General features: G+C 47.2%; 1 protein-coding gene and 1 pseudogene across 2 annotated transcripts in view; both read right to left on the minus strand.

Annotated features, from left to right (window-relative positions):
* Positions 1–21492, minus strand: part of LOC309549955 (gastrula zinc finger protein XlCGF66.1-like) — a gene marked incomplete at its 3' end in the record, with an annotated part of 263031 nt that overhangs the window by 209143 nt on the left and 32396 nt on the right. The window lies entirely within an intron of this gene.
* The window catches only part of LOC309549957, an 84738-nt pseudogene that overhangs the window by 32397 nt on the left and 30849 nt on the right, over positions 1–21492 (minus strand). Inside the window, exon 4 of the transcript in view lies at positions 14876–15460. The product of the transcript in view is annotated as an uncharacterized misc_RNA (transcript). The remainder of the gene's footprint in view (positions 1–14875; positions 15461–21492) is intronic.

Genomic DNA, 21492 nt, shown 5'->3' on the forward strand with positions numbered 1-21492 from the left:
CACTAGGCCCCAATTACTATTGTTTGTACCCCTAAAGGCAGGATGAGGAGTAGGAGGAGTATGGAACAGGCAGCACCCTCAAATCTTCAGAAGTATGAGATGAACTCCAAAAACTTGCAAAGGTGGATCTCACACGTACCAACACAGACTATCCCGCAATTTAATTGATCCCCAAAGGTTTTTTATTGAATAGCGGAATAGGAAATATGATCAAAAAAAGTGTATGTATCTCACACGTACAGAAGCACGCTAGGCCCCAATTACTATTGTTTGTACCCCTAAAGGCAGGATGAGGAGTAGGAGGAGTATGGAACAGGCAGCACCCTCAAATCTTCAGAAGTATGAGATGAACCCCAAAAACTTGGAAAGGTGGATCTCACACGTACCAACACAGACTATCCCGCAATTTAACTGATCCCCAAAGGTTTTGATTAAATAGCGGAATAGAAAATATGATCAAAAAAAGTGTATGTATATCACACGTACACAACCACACTAGGCCCCAATTACTATTGTTTGTACCCCTAAAAGGCTGGATGAGGAGTAGGAGGAGTATGGAACAGGCAGCACCCTCAAATCTTCAGAAGTATGAGATGAACCCCAAAAACTTGGAAAGGTGGATCTCACACGTACCAACACAGACTATCCCCCAATTTAACTGATCCCCAAAGGTTTTTGATTAAATAGCGGAATAGAAAATATGATCAAAAAAAGTGTATGTATATCACACGTACACAACCACACTAGGCCCCAATTACTATTGTTTGTACCCCTAAAAGGCTGGATGAGGAGTAGGGGGAGTATGGAACAGGCAGCACCCTCAAATCTTCAAAAGTATGAGATGAACCCCAAAAACTTGGAAAGGTGGATCTCAAACGTACCAACACAGACTATCCCCCAATTTAACTGATCCCCAAAGGTTTTTGATTAAATAGCGGAATAGAAAATATGATCAAAAAGTGTATGTATATCACACGTACACAACCACACTAGGCCCCAATTATTATTGTTTGTACCCCTAAAAGGCTGGATGAGGAGTAGGGGGGAGTATGGAACAGGCAGCACCCTCAAATCTTCAGAAGTATGAGAGGAACCCCAAAAACCCCAAATATCATTAAGCTCTGCTGCAGGCCACAACTTAATTTTTATTAACCCAAGGCTGTATATTGAATAGTGGAATAGAAAAAAAGTGTATGATTTTTGAAACCACTCAATATTAGCACATGTGAACTGAACACAGCAGTCACTCAGCACAGCACAGCTGAAGGAAAAAGGCTGCACACAGTGCCTGATAGAAAAATACTTTTCTCCCTCCTCCTCAGTGGGCAAAAAAGATTGTGTTCACTGCACCACAAAAAGATTGTGTTCACTGCACCACAAAAAGATTGTGTTCACTGCACCCCAAAAAGATTGTGTTCACTGTACCCCAAAAAGATTGCGTCAACTGCACCCCAAAAAGATTGTGTTCACTGCAGCCCACACACAGCAAAATGGATGTGGACCACTGACACCTGCCTATCTCCTATCCCACACCACACAGCAATATCGATTGTAGTTTGTAGAACACACTTTCCCTAAAAATCAGCAGACTCTATCCCTAACAGGATTGATAAGATCGTAGATCGGGTGACTGCAAATCCCACCCCACACAGCAATATCGATTGTAGTTTGTAGAACACACTTTCCCTAAAAATCAGCAGACTCTCTCCCTAACAGGATTGATAAGATCGTAGATCGGGTGACTGCAAACCCCACCCCACACAGCAATATTGATTGTAGTTTGTAGAACACACTTTCCCAAAAAATTAGCAGACTCTGTCCCTAACAGGATTTATAAGATCGTAGATCGGGTGACTGCCAACCCCACCCCACACAGCAATGTCAATTGTAGTTTGTAGAACGCACTGTCCCTAAAATCAGCAGACTCTCTCCCTAAAATGCCTACAACTCGCCCTGCCTAACACACTCCGACCTGTCCCTCAATTCTATCCGGACACAAATGTTTTTTTTTCCTGTCTGTCCCTAATCAGCAGCCAGCACGTTGATGTGTGCTCTCTCCCTGATCTAAACAGCAGAATGACGCCGCAGTGGCGCTGCCTCGAACTTATAAAGACTTGGTCACATGCTTCAGACGGCCAATCACAGCTACTGATACATTTGCAGGCATGGCTGGGATGGCTTAGGCACACCAGTTAAACGCTTGTTGATTGGCTGTTGAAAGCCCTCCATGAAAAGCCCGCCAAAGCATGCAAAACCCGGAAATAAAAACGACCGAACACGGATTTTTACCCGAATATACAGTAAAGTGTTCGTGTCCGTGTTCAGGTAAAAAAAATCCAATTATTCGGTACGAACACGAATAATACAGTCCGTGTTCGCTCAACCCTACTCAACACAGCCATTAATGTCTAAACCGCTGGCAACAAAAAGGAATACACCCCTAAGTTAAAGTATCCAAATTGGGCCCAAAGTTTCAATATTTTGTGTGGCCACCACTATTTTCCAGCACTGCCTTAACCCTCTTGGGTAGGGATGATCGAACAGTTCGGGTCGACCATCGGTTCGACCCGAACATTGACTGTTCGAGGTTCGGCCGAATTCCGAACTTTTTGCTGACTTTTTAGACCCCCCCAGACACTAAATCCCTAAATCCAAAGAAATCTCTTTTTTCTCTTACGTCCTCCGACAGTCGCCGCCTCTTCATATTCGTCACTATGGGGTTATTGACCTTTGCTCCGTAGGAGTAGCTAGCCAACAGAATATGTTAATATCAAAGCTTTTGCATATCCCACCCCTAGGGGGTGGTCCCCTCAGTCAATACCCTCATGCTTCCTGCATTCCTACCTCAGTTTCATTGTCTAGCTCAGGAGATAGTTAGGCTGTTCCTGTGCTGGGGCTTTTAAGTCTCAGCTTCTTTTTCTCTTTTTGATTTTATTTGGAGTTTTTTCTCTTTCTTTACTTAGCTGTTCTTTTTCAGCTCTAGTTAGTTCTTCTGATGAAGATGATCGTGCGGTGCTGGATCTCGGGCTGGCCTCCCTGGTTATCCGGGGTTCAGGGCCAGTGGCTTCCCAGCCTGCCATCGAGCGTTCAGCTAGGTCTCCCTGGCAAATATGAACGACCCATCCCTGTTCCCTGCAGGGATGCTGCGGTGAGGTGGCTACCTCACTGGACGCCATGCAGTTTCGCACCACAGTTCCATTGCGTCCTGGCTGCAACTCTCCCTGTCCTTAAGTGCAGCGGTTTGATCGCTTGTGCGGGCTCCCCACGCCATCCGGATGGTAAGTGTATTTCTGTGTGGGGACCTAACATAGAAACATAGAATGTGTCGGCAGATAAGAACCATTTGGCCCATCTAGTCTGCCCAATATATCTGAATCCTTATGAATAGTCCCTGGCCCTATCTTATATGAAGGATAGCCTTATGCCTATCCCATGCATGCTTAAACTCCTTCACTGTATTTTCAGCTACCACTTCTGCAGGAAGGTTATTCCATGCATCCACTACTCTCTCAGTAAAGTAATACTTCCTCATATTACTTTTAAACCTTTGCCCCTCTAATTTAAAACTGTGTCCTCTTGTGGTAGTTTTTCTTCTTTTGAATATGCTCTCCTCCTTTACCGAGTTGATTCCCTTTATGTATTTAAAAGTTTCTATCATATCCCCTCTGTCTCTTCTTTCTTCCAAGCTATACATGTTAAGGTCCTTTAACCTTTCCTGGTTTTGGCGCCAAATGCCGCCATTTTGGCGGCGATCGAGCGGGCCACATGTCAGTGTTTTCTGCCTCTACAGCCTCGGCCGGCGGGCATGTTTGTGTAGCCTTACATAGGCTTTATAGGAGCGGTCAGTTTCGCATCACTTCCTTTGCCCTGAGGACAGCGATCGGTGCAGCAGCCTGTGTGACCTCTCCAGGTTTTACCTTCCATTCCTGTATTCCTTGCCTAGTATTTCTTGTCCCTGTGGGGGTCAGTGTATTCAGTGGGTGCGGTGGGCTACGCTCGCCGCGATCTTAAAGGGGCAGTACTCCCTTTTTTTCTTACAACTGCTGGGGCATGGATTCTCAGGAAAGCAAGTTTCCTACCACTCTGGTGGGGGGCCAAGGGGCTGCTGCTTGCCCCTAGGGGCTGATTTGGCTACCATTGTGGCTAACCTAGCTGCTCAGGTGCAGATGCTGGTGGCTGATCGATCCACAAAATGGGCCAGAGTGTCAATTTCCTCTGATTCAGAGGGCGATGGGGCTGCTATGGCTGGGGTACCCTTCTCGGGGTCCCATGCATCCCTGGACCTTGTGGGGTTTGAGGGGGAGGCTGAGGTAGAAATGGTTGATAATTCACCCCCTGGCTCGTCTGAAGAGCTTGCACTCATGGATGAGTTGGTTGCTTCTATCAAGCAAACGCTGCATTTGCAGGATGAACCATGTCCACCTGCTTTGCTGGCTTCCTATAGGACGCAGAGAAAACGCAAAACATCGCAGGTTTTTCCTTGCTCTGCGGAGTTCCAGCGCGCTGTTGATGAGCAATGGCGCAATTTAAAAAAGCCTTTTGCGGTGCCGAGTAGGTTCAAGCTGCATTATCCCTTTACGCCCGCTACTGATGAGCGTTGGTGTGTGCCGCCTCCGGTGGATCACGCGGTAGCAGTTTTGAATAAGTCTACTGCGATTCCGGCGGAGGATACCCCGGTGTTTCGGGACCCTACGGACAGGAGAATTGAGTCTCTTGCCCGCCATACTTATACGGTTACTGGTTCAATGCTGAAACCTATTTTTGCTTCCCTTATGGCAGCCCAGGCTGTCGCTGATTGGACGCAGGTGCTCAGGCGCATCCTGGTGGCTGACTCTGCCCCGCCGATGACGTTGGCTATGGTGGATCAAATTCATCAGGGTGTCATGTATTTGTGTGATGTGGACTTAGGCTTAGTCCCTTTGGCTGCGCGTGTCCAAAGCGTGGCGGTGTTAACACGCCGTCTGATTTGGCTGAAACGTTGGTTTGTTGACCAAGCTTCTCGAAAAACTTTGGCTAATTTGCCCTATGCGGGTTCTCGTCTTTTTGGCGATTCCTTGGATACTCTGATAAAGGGTATTTCCGGGGGGTAAGAGCACGCTCTTGTCCCAGACTCACAAATCTAAGATTGCTCGTGGTAAGAAGAATACCTCGTTTAGACCCTCTCAGGGGTCCTTTCGTGCCTTTCGGTCATACTACAAGGGCAAGCCCTTCAAGGGCCAAGGCTCCCAGAAGAAGCCGTGGTCAGGTAAGCAGAAGCCCGGCCAGTCCGGGTCCGCTGCCCATAACAGTGCGGCCTGAAGGGGCGCCCTCACCCAGCTCTGGGGTGGGGGGACGTTTGCTCGGTTTTCTTCAACCCTGGCTGGCCCGCGTTCGGGACAGGTGGGTTCAGGAAATCGTTCGATCCGGATACAAGATCGAGTTTCTCTCTCGGCCGGCGAGCAGATTTTTTCCCTCAAATCTTCAGCTGTCTCCGGAGCGCTTGTGGGATCTGCACCTGGCGGTGCGGGACTTGCAGGCTCAGGGAGTGGTGGTTCCGGTGCCTCATCGGGACAGATTTTGGGGGTTCTATTCCAATCTGTTCACTGTGCCCAGAAAGGAGGGCAAGGTACGTCCGATTCTGGACTTGAAAGCTCTGAATCGCTTTGTGCGGGTTCGCAAGTTCCGCATGGGATCCCTGCGATCAGTGGCGGCTGCTCTGGTTCCGGGAGAATTCATGGCGTCCATCGATTTGAGGGATGCGTACCTTCACATCCCCATTTTCGAGGGTCACCAGAGGTACCTTCGTTTCGCCATTGCGGAGGATCATTACCAATTCGTGGCGTTACCCTTTGGTCTCGCTTCGGCTCCGCGGGTGTTCACCAAGGTGCTTGCGCCAGTTCTGGCCTTGTTGAGAGCCCAGGGCATCTCTGTCCTGGGGTATCTGGACGACATTCTGGTGCAGTCTGCGACCAGTCAGGGTCTGGTGAACGACCTGGCCGTCACGGTGCAAACTCTACAGGAGTTTGGTTGGACGATAAATTTTCCAAAGTCGACGCTGTGTCCGTCGGTTCGTCTTTCCTACCTGGGAATGGTTCTGGACTCTGTTCAGGCGAAGGTCTTCCTGCCGGAAGACAAGCTCAGGACGCTTCAGGAGGAAGTCAGGTCCCTCAGGGACATTCAGTGCTCGTCCCTCCGGACGTGCATGAGGTGTCTGGGATTGATGATCTCGGCCTTCGAGGCGATTCCCTTCGCCCAGTTTCACACGCGGGGTCTCCAAGCGGAGATTCTGTCCAGGTGGGACGGGCGACCACAATCTCTGGATCTCCAGATCGCATTGAGCCATGGCACCAGAAGGGATCTTCTGTGGTGGCTCCAGTCCCCGGCGGTGTCGGGGGGCAAGTCTTTTCGTCCTTTCTCGTGGACGGTGATCACCACGGATGCCAGCCTGTCGGGCTGGGGTGGTGTTCTGGGCATTCTATCCGCCCAGGGTACTTGGTCGGAGGAGGAATCCTCCCTTCCGATCAACATTCTGGAATTGCGAGCGATAAATCTCTGTCTTCTGCATTGGACGGACAGGCTTCGGGGCTGTCCGGTTCGGGTGCAGACGGACAATGCCACAGCGGTGGCCTACATCAACCACCAAGGGGGCACCAGGAGTGCCCGAGCGGCTCGGGAGGTGGCCGACATTCTGTCTTGGGCCGAGACGCATGTCCCGGCGATAACGGCAGTTCACATTCCAGGGGTGGAGAACTGGCAGGCGGATTATCTGAGTCGCCAGACCCTGGACCAGGGGGAATGGTCCCTTCACCCGGATGTCTTCCAGATGTTGTGCGCGAAGTGGGGTTCACCAGATGTGGACCTGTTCGCGTCTTGTCTGAACAACAAGGTGGGAAGGTTCGTGGCAAGGACGCGCGATCCTCGGGCAGATGCGTTAGTGGCGCCCTGGCATCAGTATCGTCTGATGTATGCCTTTCCACCGATTCAGCTGCTGTCCAGGTTCCTTCGCAGGTTGACCTCGGAAGCGCACACGGTGATTCTGGTGGCACCGGACTGACCTCGCCGGTCTTGGTACGCAGACCTCGTGAATCTGGCGGTCGACGCTCCGTGGCGTCTGCCTCTTCGAGAAGATCTACTGTCTCAAGGACCGATATTCCATCCTGCTTTACAGTCGATGGCTTTGACGGCCTGGCTGTTGAAACCGAGGTCCTGAAGGATAGGGGTCTATCCCCGGAGGTCATTCGCACTTTGATCAACGCTAGAAAGGCCTCTTCAGGGAAGGTTTACTACCGTACTTGGAAGGCGTATTTTGCCTGGTGTGAGTCCAGGGGGTATTCCCCTCGCTCATACTCGGTATCTAGAGTGTTGGCCTTCCTTCAAACGGGCGTGGACCAACGTTTGGCGTTGGCCACGATTAAGGGTCAGATTTCTGCGCTGGCCGTTCTCTTTCAACGCCCTGTGGCGTCTAATTCCTTGGTTAGCACCTTTGTTCAAGGGGTGCGACATCTGGTCCCTCCTAGGAGGGAGCCTTTACCTCCATGGGACTTGAACCTTGTTCTGTCCGTGTTGCAACACGCTCCTTTTGAAAAGATCAGGGAGATCTCGTTGTCTATGTTGTCCAAGAAGGTCGCCTTTTTGGTGGCGATCACTTCGGCTCGCTGTGTGTCGGAGCTGGCAGCTTTGTCCTGCAGGTCTCCGTATTTGGTGATTCACTTGGATAAGGTGGTCTTGCGACCTAACCCGTCTTTTCTTCCGAAGAGGATTTCGAAATTTCATCTCAATGAGGACATTGTCTTGCCTTCGCTTTGCGCGAGGCCTAAACATCCCAAGGAGGTGGCTTTGCATTCCTTGGATGTTGTTCGGGCGATCAGGGTTTACCTGTCCTCGACTAAATCCTTTCGCAAGTCGGATTCTCTATTTGTCCTTCCAGAGGGACCTCGGAAGGGCATGGTGGCGTCGGCTTCTACCATCGCCAAATGGATCAGACAGACCATTGAACAGGCCTATGCTTTGAAGGGGAAAGTTCCCCCTATGCCTGTGAAGGCGCACTCGACCAGATCTCTGAGTACGTCTTGGGCCTGTCATCATCGGGCTTCTGTGGCCCAGGTGTGTAAGGCGGCGACTTGGTCGTCCGTTCACACCTTCTCAAAATTCTACAAAGTGGATGTTCAGGCATCAGCAGATGCTTCCTTTGGCCGCAAGGTTCTTAGTGCGGCAGTGCCTTAGGGTCCATCTTTTTTGGGCCCTTGCCTGTCGGGATGTTTTTATCCCTAGGTTGTTTGTTTTTCCTGGGTTGTTGCTCCTGTTGAGCAAGTTTTTTCATGTTGCCCAGCTGGTTTCCTTCCTTTGGTAAGGTTCCTTTTTTTCTGATGTGGGTTCTGCGTTGCCTTAGGCGCGGCTGCGATTTTTCTCCCACCCCTCATCTCTACACTGCTTTGGGACGTCCCCATAGTGACGAATATGAAGAGGCGGCGACTGTCGGAGGACGTAAGAGAAAACTGAATTTTTGTAAAATCTTACCTGTAAAATTCCTTTCTCTGAGTCCTCCGACAGTCGCCGCCCCCGCCCCTCTTTTGGGGTTTGTTTATGTACTCTACTGCTATACTACTGAAACTGAGGTAGGAATGCAGGAAGCATGAGGGTATTGACTGAGGGGACCACCCCCTAGGGGTGGGATATGCAAAAGCTTTGATATTAACATATTCTGTTGCCTAGCTACTCATACGGAGCAAAGGTCAATAACCCCATAGTGACGAATATGAAGAGGCGGCGACTGTCGGAGGACTCAGAGAAAGGAATTTTACAGGTAAGATTTTACAAAAATTCCGTTTTTTTTCAATAATTTTTTTCAATAATTGGCTCTCTATCAAAAATGACAATTTTTAAGAACTTTTTTTGTGTGATTAATAGTCCCTGGGGCATGACCCAGAACCCTAGGCACTTTGTAGGGGCATTTATAGGGTTTTAGGGCTTCAAAATTGTGTTTTTTGATTCCAGAAGTTCGGGTCCCATTGATTTCAATGGGGTTCTGGAATCCGAACCGAACTTTCAGGAAATTCGGGTGTTCTGGTCGAACCAAACTTTTCAAAAGTTCGATCATCCCTACTATTGGGTATGGAGTTCACCAGAGCTTCACAGGTTGCCACTGGAGTCCTCTTCCACTCCTCCATGACAACATCACGGAGCTGGTGGATGTTAGAGACATTGCGCTCCTCCACCTTCCGTTTGAGGATGCCCCACAGATAGATGCTCAATATGGTTTAGTTCTAAAAACATGCTCGGCCAGTCCATCACCTTTACCCTCAGCTTCTCTAGCAAGGCAGTGGTCGTCTTGGAGGTGTGTTTGGGGTCATTATAATGTTGGAAAACTGCCCTGCGGCCCCCAGGGAGGGGATCATACTCTGCTTCAGTATGTCACAGTACATGTTGGCATTCATGGTTCCCTCAATGAACTGTAGCTCCCCAGTGCCGGCAACACTCATGCAACCCCAGTCCATGACACTCCCACCACCATGCATGACTGTAGGCAAGACACACTTGTCTTTGTAATCCTCACCTGGTTGCCGCCACACATGCTTGACACCATCTGAACCAAATAAGTTTATCTTGGTCTCATCAGACCACAGGACATGGTTTCAGTAATCCATGTCCTTAGTCTGCTTGTCTTCAGCAAACTATTTGTGGGCTTTCTTGTCTATCATCTTTAGAAGAGGCTTCCTTCTGGGAAGACAGCCATGCAGACCAATTTGATGCAGTGTGCGGCGTATAGTCTGAGCACTGACAGGCTAACCTCCCACCCCTTCAACCTCTTTCGCAATGCTGGCAGCACTCATACATCTATTTCCCAAAGACAACCTCTGGATATGATGCTGAGCACGTGCACTCAACTTCTTTGGTCGATCATGGTGAGGCCTGTTCTGAGTGGAACCTGTCCTGTTAAACCACTGTATGGTCTTGGCCACGGTGCTGCAGCTCAGTTTCAGGGTCTTGGCAATGTTCTTATAGCCTAGGCAATCTTTATGTAGAGCAACAATTCTTTTTTTAAGATCCTCAGAGAGATTTCTGCCATGAGGTGCCATGTTGAACTTCCAGTGACCAGTATGAGAAAGTGAGAGTGATAACACCAAGTTTAACAAACCTGCTCCCCATTCACACCTGAGACCTTGTAACACTAACGAATCACATGACACTGGGGAGGCAAAATGGCTAATTGGGCCCAATTTGGACATTTTCTCTTAGGGGTGTACTCACTTTTGTTGCCAGCGGTTTAGACATTAATGGCTGTGTGTTGAGTTATTTTGAGGGGACAGCAAATTTACACTGTTATACAAGCTGTACACTCACTACTTTACATTGTAGCAAAGTGTAATTTCTTCAGCGTTGTCACATGAAAAGATAGAATAAAATATTTACAAAAATGTGAGGGGTGTACTTACTTTTGTAAGATACTGTATATTTTATCTTGTACCTAGGATCATCAGGATAGATACCTATATACACTACACATTTTGGTCTGTTTTCCCCCCTGTGTCCACCCGAGGTCTGGTTAATTTGTTGGGGGGACGAAGGAAAGCCGTGTGCTAGTAAGCCATGTTTGTATTTATTATGATGTATATAAATACAGATTATGTTCTATGTTTATGAAACACTAATATCGAGTCTGTTTATTTTAAGAAAAAACTGTCTGTACATCTTCATAGTCCTGAAGATGCCTTGTGTGAAATGCGTTGACCAGTGAACAACCGAAGATAGAGGAATATGATCCGAAGCAAACACAGTGACATGCCTCCATCCCTAATGGTTAATGCAAATAGAAAACAGAGGTCGTGGGACTTTAAATGAGGCAGGTCACCAACTAAGATTTCCAGAAATAGAATCTGAACGTAGTCATTTATTATAAATACAGTAATTGATACAAATGTTGACATCAGTAACAAATATGATGCAGACATGTATACAAAAAAAGCTGAGACAAAAAATCCATATAGTAAGGACATTGTTATAATAGTAATAAGATATATTCAGTAATAAAGTACATGGCCGTCACTAAATGTTACATCTAAGTGAAGAGAGGAAATATCTATATTTACAGGAACCTTATGATATATACCAACTTATCCTTATATATGTATGATGTACATGAGTGAAATTAGTAGGAGACATTGATCTCCTGTGTACGAGCTGAGCACAGTTTGGGGCCAGTTTCCTCATTTTATTGAGATCTGGTTTTAGATAAATCAATAAATGTTATTTTAGGATAAATCCATGGAGTTGTTATCTGTCTCATGCTGTGCCCTTAAAGTCCACACATATGACAGTGGTTCCTTGTGAACATCTGTAGGTTCCCATTTCTCTGAACAGATAGGATGGTGGGACTCTCAAGATAGCTCTGGTTTTTCTTCTCCTATCCAAGTTCTCCAAATAAAACATAAAAACACATCCCCTAGACTGGTAATTGGAGACAACGAGCAGAAGAGTGTGTGCACCTGGCTGTGTGAAAATACCCTGTATCTGGCTGTGGAGTAATCAGTGGGAGGCCCGGGCAAACCAATATCCAAGCGGCTCCTGCGGGGGTACCGCTACGCAGAAAGCAAACCTTGCTTCAACAAACAGTTCTCTCCTCAGGACAGAAAAGAAGACAAAGGTAGGCGACTGCACCAAACTTTGATAAGATGCTGCAATGCACATCGATCACCCAGAGAGCAGAGTCCTCTCCATAGATTTTCCTTTTGGTTACTCCCTAGCAGCCCGCATGGCGTCTGCTCCCTTCTGCTGACCTCAAGCCAAACATACTCACGTGTCCCAGGCCTCTTCCACAGGGCAATCGATGCATCCGCAGGGCGACCCGGATCCCAGAGGCAGGAACACAACTGCTATATCTGGGCTGGGCACGCTTAGGAGACATTTGCAGAATGGAAACATTTGTTTCATTTCGGATAGATTAGTTATGTTACTAATTTCATTTCATTCTGGATTTTGGAATTCTTTTAGTTTGGTTTCGGAATTTGTTTACTTTTGTTTAGTTTTTGTTAACTTTCTCTTCCCTTTTGGTAAAATTTGTTTAGTTTATTAATCTAATAAATTCAAACTTTTCAGAACGATCAGAATTCCGATCGGTCGAGAAACGATTGACTGATTAGAATTCTGTGTGAAGAATAGGTGGTTGTTAAGCCGGGGGCTGGGAAAACGGCCGCCCACATCCTTAACAACCGGTGACTCATCAGCTGTCAGCAGGCTTCCCCACTGACAGATGAACAGAAAGAAAAGAATGTCGGCATTGCCTGGCAATAAAAAAAAAAAAAAAATGATGTAGGGTCCCCTCACCCCAGTCTATACCAGGCCTACGCCAAAATGTAAAATAATAAATGGCGCGGGGTCCCCCGAAATCCATACCAGACCTTTACCTGAGCATGCAGTTCTGAAGGTCAGGAAAGGGGGGACAAGCAAGACCCCCCCCTCCTAACCCATACCAGACCACATAATCTTAACATGGGGGGGTGGGTTATTCGGGACACCTCTCCCCCTCCACCCCAAAGCACCTTGTCCCCATGTGGATGGGGACAAGGGCCTCTTCCCCACAACCATGGCCTGTGTTTGTGGTGGTCTGCAGGCAGGGGGCTTGTCTTAATCTGAAAGCCCCTTTTACCAAGGGACCCCCCCCAGATCCCACCACCCCCCCATGTGAATGACTATCAGGACCATAGTATCTGTACCTATTCACCAAAAAAGTGTCAAAAAGTAATAAAAACACACACACAATTTTTGAAATATCCTCTATTATAAAATAAAAACCAGCGCCCTCCGATGTAGATCCATCATGCTGCACCCGGAAAAATAAATAAAGACGCTCTTGCCGTCATGGAGGCTCTCTGCCTACTGCAGGCTCCACGTTTCACATCTTTTATATAGGTAAGGGGCAGGGCCACCTGTATACATCACCTGGTGGCACCGCCCTTTCTGACGTCAGGGACCCAGCATGCACCAATCCATGATATCAGAAGGGGGCAGTGCAACCAGGTGATGTAGACAGGTGACCCCGCCCCCTTACCTATGTAAAAAATGTTGAATGGAGGAAGAGCCTGCAGTAGTTATTTTATAATAAAGGATTTTTCAAAAATTGTGTGTGTGTTTTTATTACTTTTTTCAAATCTTTGAATAGGTACAAGTACAATGGTCCCAATACTCATTCACATGGGGGGCGGCATCTGGGGGCCCCCTTGGTAAAAGGGGCCTCAGATTACGACAAGCCCCCTGCCTGCAGACTCCCACAAACACAGGCCACGGTTGTGGGGAAAAGGCCCAATCAACATGGGGACAGGGTGCTTGCTTTGGGGTGGGGGGCAGAGCTTTCCCAGAGCACCCACCCCCCCACTTTCCTGACCTGCCAGGATGCATGCCGGGATAAAGGGTCTGGTATGGATTTTAGGGGAGAACCCACGCTCTTTTTTTTTTTAATATAGGCCCCGACGGGCCTGATATGGACTGGAGGGGCCCAATTTTTTCTATTGCTGGGCAATGCCGGCATTCTTTTCTTTACATTCATCTGTCAGTGGGGAAGCCCGTTGACAGCTGATGAGTCATGGTTGGTAAGGATGCGGGCGGCGGCTTCCCGGCTTGCTGCTTAACAACCAGCTATTTCTTACCACAGAATTTGCATCGGTCAATCCTTTTTTTTCACTGATACGAATTTGAATCGCTCCGAAAAGTTGGAATTCGTTAGAAAATGAATAAACTAAACAAATTTTTAACAGATCTCAATGAAATTCATTACAATTTCATTAGGAGATTTGGATACATCCAAATCTAGGAATAACCAAAAATTTGTTGGAATTTGTATTCGCACCGAAACAAATTTCACATGTCTAACACTTAATGGCCACCCGCTAACAGCTGGGCTCCCAGCCAATGCAAATAGCCGCCGATGGCAGGGCCAACTCTCCAGGCATGGATCCTCTACATATGTGTGCCATAACACCACCCTGCTGATAGCTTGGGACTCAATGACCACTCGGGACATCCTGGAAGACTTCTGGATACCAAAGGAAGCTCCTGACATCCCGCACAGCTGCCCAGCACCAGACCTGCCCACCAATACTTCCAATAGGTAGGAAAACTTCATACAAAAATGGTGCTATAAGTGAGGAGGACAAAAAAGGAACGCAGTCTTTGGCTTATCCTGAACATTTATGGGGGTGGGGTCTTATGGGGGAGGAACGAGGGCGGGGCTACCCAAACGTATGCTGCCATGGACATCTGTCAGGAAAGCACATTATGGCCACTAGATGGAACTGACCATTATAGGAAATCCCAATTCACCATGACTGGGGGAATGTGGGTCACATTTCATCAACACATTTATAACAACCAGATCTGTAAGTGTTTGTGAAATCTTCCTGCACAAAATGTACTCAGCCAATGAAAGGTAATGACTCCATTTTTATTTTTCTCCTGCTATCAATGGCCAACACGGGACAACACTTCATCCATGTCTCTGGTGATCTCTGATCTCCTTATGAAGTGTTTCTTACATGATGAAGATCAGCCATGGAGTATATCTGAGGTGTATATCAGGGTGTGCTTCTTCCCCACATGTCCACCAACATTCATATAGAAGATATTTCCCGCACTCAAGGCACTAATACACCTCCAGGGTTGTGTGGGACCCCTGATGTACAGGAAGACAGGACTTCAGTGAGGAACAATTCCCTCACTCCGGACAGGAAAGTGGCTTCTCCCCCGTGTGAGATCTCTGATGTGTGTTAAGAGTGGACTTCTGTGCAAAACATTTCCTGCACTCAGGACAGGAATATGGCTTCTCACCAGTGTGCAATCTCTGATGTGTGGAAAGATATGACTTGCGTGAAAAACCTTTCCCACACTCAGGACAGGAATGCGGCTTCTCACCAGTGTGCGATCCCTGATGTCTGGAAAGATGAGACTTCAGTGTAAAACATTTCCCACACTCAGGACAGGAATATGGCTTCTCACCCGTGTGCGATCTCTGATGTGGGCAAAGAGTGGACTTCTCTGAAAAACATTTCCCGCATTCAGGACAGGAATACGGATTCTCACCAGTGTGCGATCCCTGATGTCTGGAAAGATGAGACTTCTGTGTAAAACATTTTCCGCACTCAGGACAGGAATACGGCTTCTCACCAGTGTGCAATCTCTGATGTCTGGAAAGATGAGACTTCTGTGTAAAACATTTTCCGCACTCAGAACAGAAATACGGCTTCTCACCAGTGTGCAATCTCTGATGCCTGGAAAGAGTGGACGTCTCTGAAAAACACTTCCCGCATTCAGGACAGGAATAGGGCTTCTCACCAGTGTGCGATCTCTGATGTTTGGAAAGATCAGACTCCCATGAAAAACATTTCCCGCACTCAGGACAGCAATATGGCTTCTCACCAGTGTGCGATCTCTGATGCTTGGAAAGATTGGACTTCTCTGAAAAACATTTCCCGCACTCTAGACAGGAATACAGCTTCTCACCGGTGTGAGATATCTTATGCCTATTAAGTTTGAATTTAGAACAGAAAAACTTCTTGTACTCAGTACTGGAGAACCTCTTATCTGTTCTAAGGATGGTACCGTCCCTCACAGTCTGAGGTTCCTCAGGATAAGAGGAATACGATGGTCCATCTACACTGTGTGTTGCCGGATGGACATTTGAGGCAGCCAAGTTTTCTCCTGGACTATACTGTGTGATGTCCTCATCTTCTACTTTACAGTCTGGAGACAAAGTGAGACAATCCTCTGAGGTTTTTCTCATCTCCCGTCCATCTACTAAAATAGAAATACAAAGATAATTACTAGACATGAGCAGATTGGTTTCCCTAAACCAGGACTCCACCCACATCAGGCAGCTTTGTCTCTGAGGATCTTACAATTCCCCCCTCAAGGTAATTAGTAAATGGGTCCTCTGATCTCCTACCAGTTCATTTCTTTATTCATGGATCTTAGAGAGTGAGGAAACAATGAGAACTGTCTTTTATAGTATTGACAGTGATAGGACGTGTCCACTCCCCCCTCTATCACTCCTTGCCATCTTCCCAACACAAGAAGTACTGCACTTCCTTATTTAGTCCATGATTTAGTCATGAATAACAGCGGGGCTGAGCCCCACCAGAGGTCAGAGAGTGAGGATGGGGGAGAACAACCAAGATAAAGACTGGACTGATCCTGAAGACCGCCATCATTGGGTTACTGACTCCTCCCTCATTATCACTTTTTGTTTAAGGTTCCAAAGTTGGAGGATGTTATCACATTATTATCACCATGTAAAAGTCTGTCCTCCAATCAAATCATCAGATATAAAATGTCCAGCTGGTAGGAAATGGGTGTAACAAAAGAGAATCCATATTATGTGTACTGTATATATAGCAGTGAGTAGAGGGGAGAGAGCAGAAGTCAGGACTATGTAATGTGCAACATAGAGTATATAGTGCAGGGGTCAGGAGTATGTAATGTACAACATAGAGTATATAGTGCAGGGGTCAGGAGTATGTAATGTACAATATAGAGTATATAGTGCAGGGGTCAGCAGTTAAAATATTTGTGTTCAGTAATCAGTTGCAGAGGTCCCACACTGCTGCCTCCCATCTCCTGAGACTGCACTCAGTGACTTGGGTGTGAGACTATAAAGACATATCCCTCCACCCGGCACAGCCAGCAAATAACAGAGCAAGTAACCCCCGGGAGAATTGTTCTGTCAGAGATCTTGCTAGACCCGGGCATGGGGCAGAAGACCCAAGGTACATACCCCAGGTGTCTAGGTCAAGCAACATCTATGGTAAATATCAACATTTTGCTGCCAGCTGAATCCCAGAATCTCCATAAATCCAGTCTAGAGATATAAATTGTGTCTGCAGCACAGAGAAGGAAGATTATCCGAGAGAAATACAGGAATACAGGACGGGGAACACAGCTCAGGAAAGTGACCAGGGGATTACAGGCTGATATCACCCAGTCCCTGCCCTACTCTGGACCAATCAGTGAACAGTATGGGTGGAAGAATGTATTTAGTGTTAATGACCCACCTGTGCTGATCTCTGTAGGAGTTTCCTCCTCTATAAATGTCCCCGTTATTCCATCCTCCTCCATAGACTGCTGATCATCTCTCACATACCTCTCTTCTTCTTCTGCTTTAATCTCAAATTCTATATCGATTGGATCTCCACTCTAAACCCAGAAAATGAGAGGGAATATCATCTGTAAGATATAAGCCTTATTATTGTGATATTATATATATATATATATATATATATATATATATATATATATATATATATATATATATATAAAAATACATCCACTCCAGAAGTCCATGTTCTAGATGCTCTAATCCACCAACCTTGTAACATTGAGGGATGGTGTGACCTTCCTGTGTGGAATCCCGGGAATACAGAGGATGGGGACATCTCTCTGGTGGGTTTCTGTAGCTGGATGACTCCACCATGGTGTCCTGATAGAGATCTTTGCGTTCCTTTAGAAACTCTGACTCCTTCGTCACCCCATCCTCATCATCCTCCTCTTTTATCTCTTCTTTAACCTCAACTTTAGAATCTCTCAGGTTTCCACTCTGAATATATAATAAAAATGACATCAATGGTAACAATGCAGATAATGTACAGATCCTAATGATACTATCAGTGATTGTTCCTCATCTACCTGATGAAGGTGAGGGATGGTGTGACCTTCCTGTGTGACATCCCAGGAATACAGAGGATGGGGACATCTCTCTGTTGGGTTCCCATTACTGGATCCATCTGTAGGAAACACACACACTGACTGAATACATTGTTTCTATGTATTTATCAGATGATGAGGAATCTAGGTGGAGCCTCCGTACTGCTCTCTCCTTTACAATAAAGTCTCCTCTTATATATTTAAAAAAAGAATAGCGCACACATGCAAAAGAAATTACTACCAAATTTCAAGACAATCCATAAATAAAAATGGGGATTTGGTCCCACCATATGGCCATATAGTGCTCAAGCCCACCACTACGTCAAAGTACCCCATTATCAGTGGGTCCTACACTATCCATGAAAAAGAGATGAATCCAGCCTTTCTAACCCTTGGAGATAATACTCCTTGCTGGGAAAGATGTGCAAATGCACTACAGGGGACTCCTCCTATATCCACTTGATAGTGTACACCGATTGAGTAACAGGTGTGTGTGGGGGGTGGGGTGGGTTGCTCAACCTCGGTAGTCTGGTCAGACCGAATACATAATAAACAAGCAAAAAATTTGGGGGAGCATACCCATGTATTTCTAAAGCTGGTGCAGCTATGAACCAAAAGACATGTATATTAAAAAAGAATAGCGCACACATGCAAAAGAAATTACTACCAAATTTGAAGACAATCCATAAATAAAAATGGGGATTTGGTCCCACCATATGGCCATATAGTGCTCAAGCCCACCACTACGTGATGTAGTGGTGGGCTTGAGCACTATATGGCCATATGGTGGGACCAAATCCCCATTTTTATTTATGGATTGTCTTCAAATTTGGTAGTAATTTCTTTTGCATGTGTGCGCTATTCTTTTTTAATATACATGTCTTTTGGTTCATAGCTGCACCAGCTTTAGAAATACATGGGTATGCTCCCCCAAATTTTTTGCTTGTTTAATAAAGTCTCCTCTTACCCGGTGATGTGAGGGGCAGCTGATTCTCCATCACGACATCATTCCCAGCACCGCTCACCTCTCCTGTCAGCAACTCAATGATCTCTCTGGTGACTTCTCAAATCTTCTTTTTAGGGAGGTGGAGGCAATGTGATGGTCATATGATCTCCAGACTTCACAGGAGGAAAACTCTAGATTTGAACACAAATAGTAAAATCAAATCAAATGACATTCCCAGAATCCTCCTCACCTCACTGGTCAGGTCTCTTTATTTAAACCCCACTTCATGCTGAGGTTTATGATATTACATACAATGCAGGTCCAAGAGCCCTACTTTGAAAGTAAGGAGGCCTGGGGTTCAGCCCACATCCTAAGAGCATCAGAAAAAAAGAGTCGGATAGAGGGATATTGGAAGGAGGAGCTGTGAGGTCAGTGTGATGTCATAGGATTCTCTGAGTCTGATTGGAGGGATGTTGGAAGGAGGAGCTGTGAGGTCAGTGTGATGTCATAGGATTCTTTGACTCTGATTGGAGGGACAGTGGGAGGAAGAGCTGTGTGGTCAGTGTCATGTCATAGCAGTGGGGGAATTATCAGGGTTGCAGCAGTCCTACTTGCGAAGGGATCCTGGAGTTTCACCACTGTAGGGTGGCCCGTCGCTGCTCGGGAGATAGTACACTTGTCATTAACGTGCACTCTCACATGCACACAGTCCCCGCCCCGCCCATCCTCTCTACCCGCAGTCACGGGTACTCACAGGCACACGGGCCCTGCCCATCCTCTCTGCCCGACCATTGAGTTCAGTAGGGTAGGGAGATACAATGTTGGGAGACTGAAAGAGAAAATCAGCTTACCCGGGCTGGGCCAGTAGAGCGAAGGGGGAGGAGCTCTCCACCGTGTGAGGAGACCCCATGATGGGATAGGAGTTACTGGAGACACAGGAAGAAAGCCGAAGATACACTGAGACCTAACAAGGAGGAGGGACTGAGTGATCTGCAAGGGAGTCCCATCCCTCAATATCAGCCCTGCCACTGATTCCCACCCCCCCCCCCCCACACACACACCCACACCAGCACCACTGCTGCCACTGATCCCCCCACATCAGCACCTTTGCTGCCACCGAATCCATCCCCCCACCACTGCTACCACTTATCCCATTCCATCCCCCCCAACCACCACCCTGGCCACTGATCCCATGCCCCCCTCACCACTGGCACTCATCCCATCCCCCCACCACCATTGCTCCCATCTCCACCTTACCGCTGCCACTCATCCCACCCCTTACCACCACTGCTGCCACTGATCCCATCCCATTCCCCCCCAACCACCACCACTTATTTAATTCCATCCCATCCCCCCACTGCTGCCACTCATCCCATCCCCTCAACCATTGCTGCCTCTCATCCAATCCCACCACCACTGCCACTTATCCCATTCCACCCCCCCCCCAACCACAGCTGCCAATCATCCCATCCCCCCACCACCACCGCTGCCACTGATCCCATCCTCATCCAACCACCACTGCTGCCACTGATCCCATCCTCATCCAACCACCACCGCTGCCACTCATCCCAAGGGTATAACTAAAGGGGTCGCAATTGCAATGGCCCATGTGTTTCCCCTGTACACCTGGATAAGGGGGGGGGGCGGCATATAGAGGAACAAACCCCCTCCATTTTTTTCCTGCAGCTGCTAAAGGCCAAGTTCTCCTCCTCTCCCTTCCATAGGCATTCAGTGGCTGCAGAAGGAAAATGGAGGGGATTTGTTTCTCTATGTGTCAACCCAGCTGCCCCTCCTATCCAGGTCCTGCTGCCCTCCAGCCCCGGGATAAGTGGGAAGGGCCCTGGCTGGGGCTCAGGGGGGCCCTTCATGGTTTCTTGCATTGGGGCCCTGAAGGTTCTAGTTACACCTCTGCTTCATAGGATTCTCTGACCCTGATAGGAGGGACATTTGTAAGGAGGAGCTGTGTGGTCAGTGTCGGGTCATAGGATATTTTGACTCTGATTGGAAGGATATTGGGAGGAGGAGCTGTTTGTTCAGTGTCATGTCATAGGATATTCTGACTCTGATTGGAGGGACATTGGGAGGAGGAGCTGTGGGGGGAACTGTGTGAGGTTTCTGCACACAAAGAATCATTTATCCTGGGTGCGTCCCAGCTCTCCTAAAATTAAAGATGAACTTTGTCTTTGGGCTTTGTCAGGACACATCATATTCCTCTGATCTGCATGTACTCCGGAGACTTTACTGATCACATTTTAGGATGAATATCTGAGATTGGGATCATTATGAAAAATAAAAATCCGGATATTTACTGCAAATAACATTTTTTCCTCTTATTTGAAAAAAACAACAAAAAAAATGGATTTTTGACTTACTGTAAAATCCTTTTCTCTTAAGTTCAATGACGGACGCAGTTCTCTGATCCATATCAGTAGGGTTATACTGCCCCCCACAGGAGTAGGACACTAGGCAGAAAAAAGTTCTGGCTACGCCTATCGGCAGTCCCATGGGGTATAGCCTCTCTCTTCCTGCATAGGATGTCAGTTTTGTATCAAAGCAGTGTCAGAAAATAACACCAACACAACTCAAAATAGAGGGGCAGGTACTGCATCCATCAATGAACTTCAGAGAAAAGGATTTTACGGTAAGTCAAAAATCCAGTTTTCTCTATCATTCATTGACGGATGCAGTTCTCTGATCCATATCAGTAGGGACGTTCCAAAGCAGTTCCATAAAATGAGGGGTGGGAACAGCAGAAAAGAACAAGTCCCCAAGGCTAAACATAGCCAACCAGGCAACATAGGACTTAGCAGAAGAAAAGATAAGGCCCACCTGAAACAAACAGTAAACCAAAAGCCCTCCAGACAGCAACCAGCAAGACATTG

The sequence above is a fragment of the Pelophylax lessonae genome (assembly GCF_965119305.1).
Source record: "Pelophylax lessonae genome assembly, chromosome: 3".
NCBI classification, from domain to species: domain Eukaryota; kingdom Metazoa; phylum Chordata; class Amphibia; order Anura; family Ranidae; genus Pelophylax; species Pelophylax lessonae.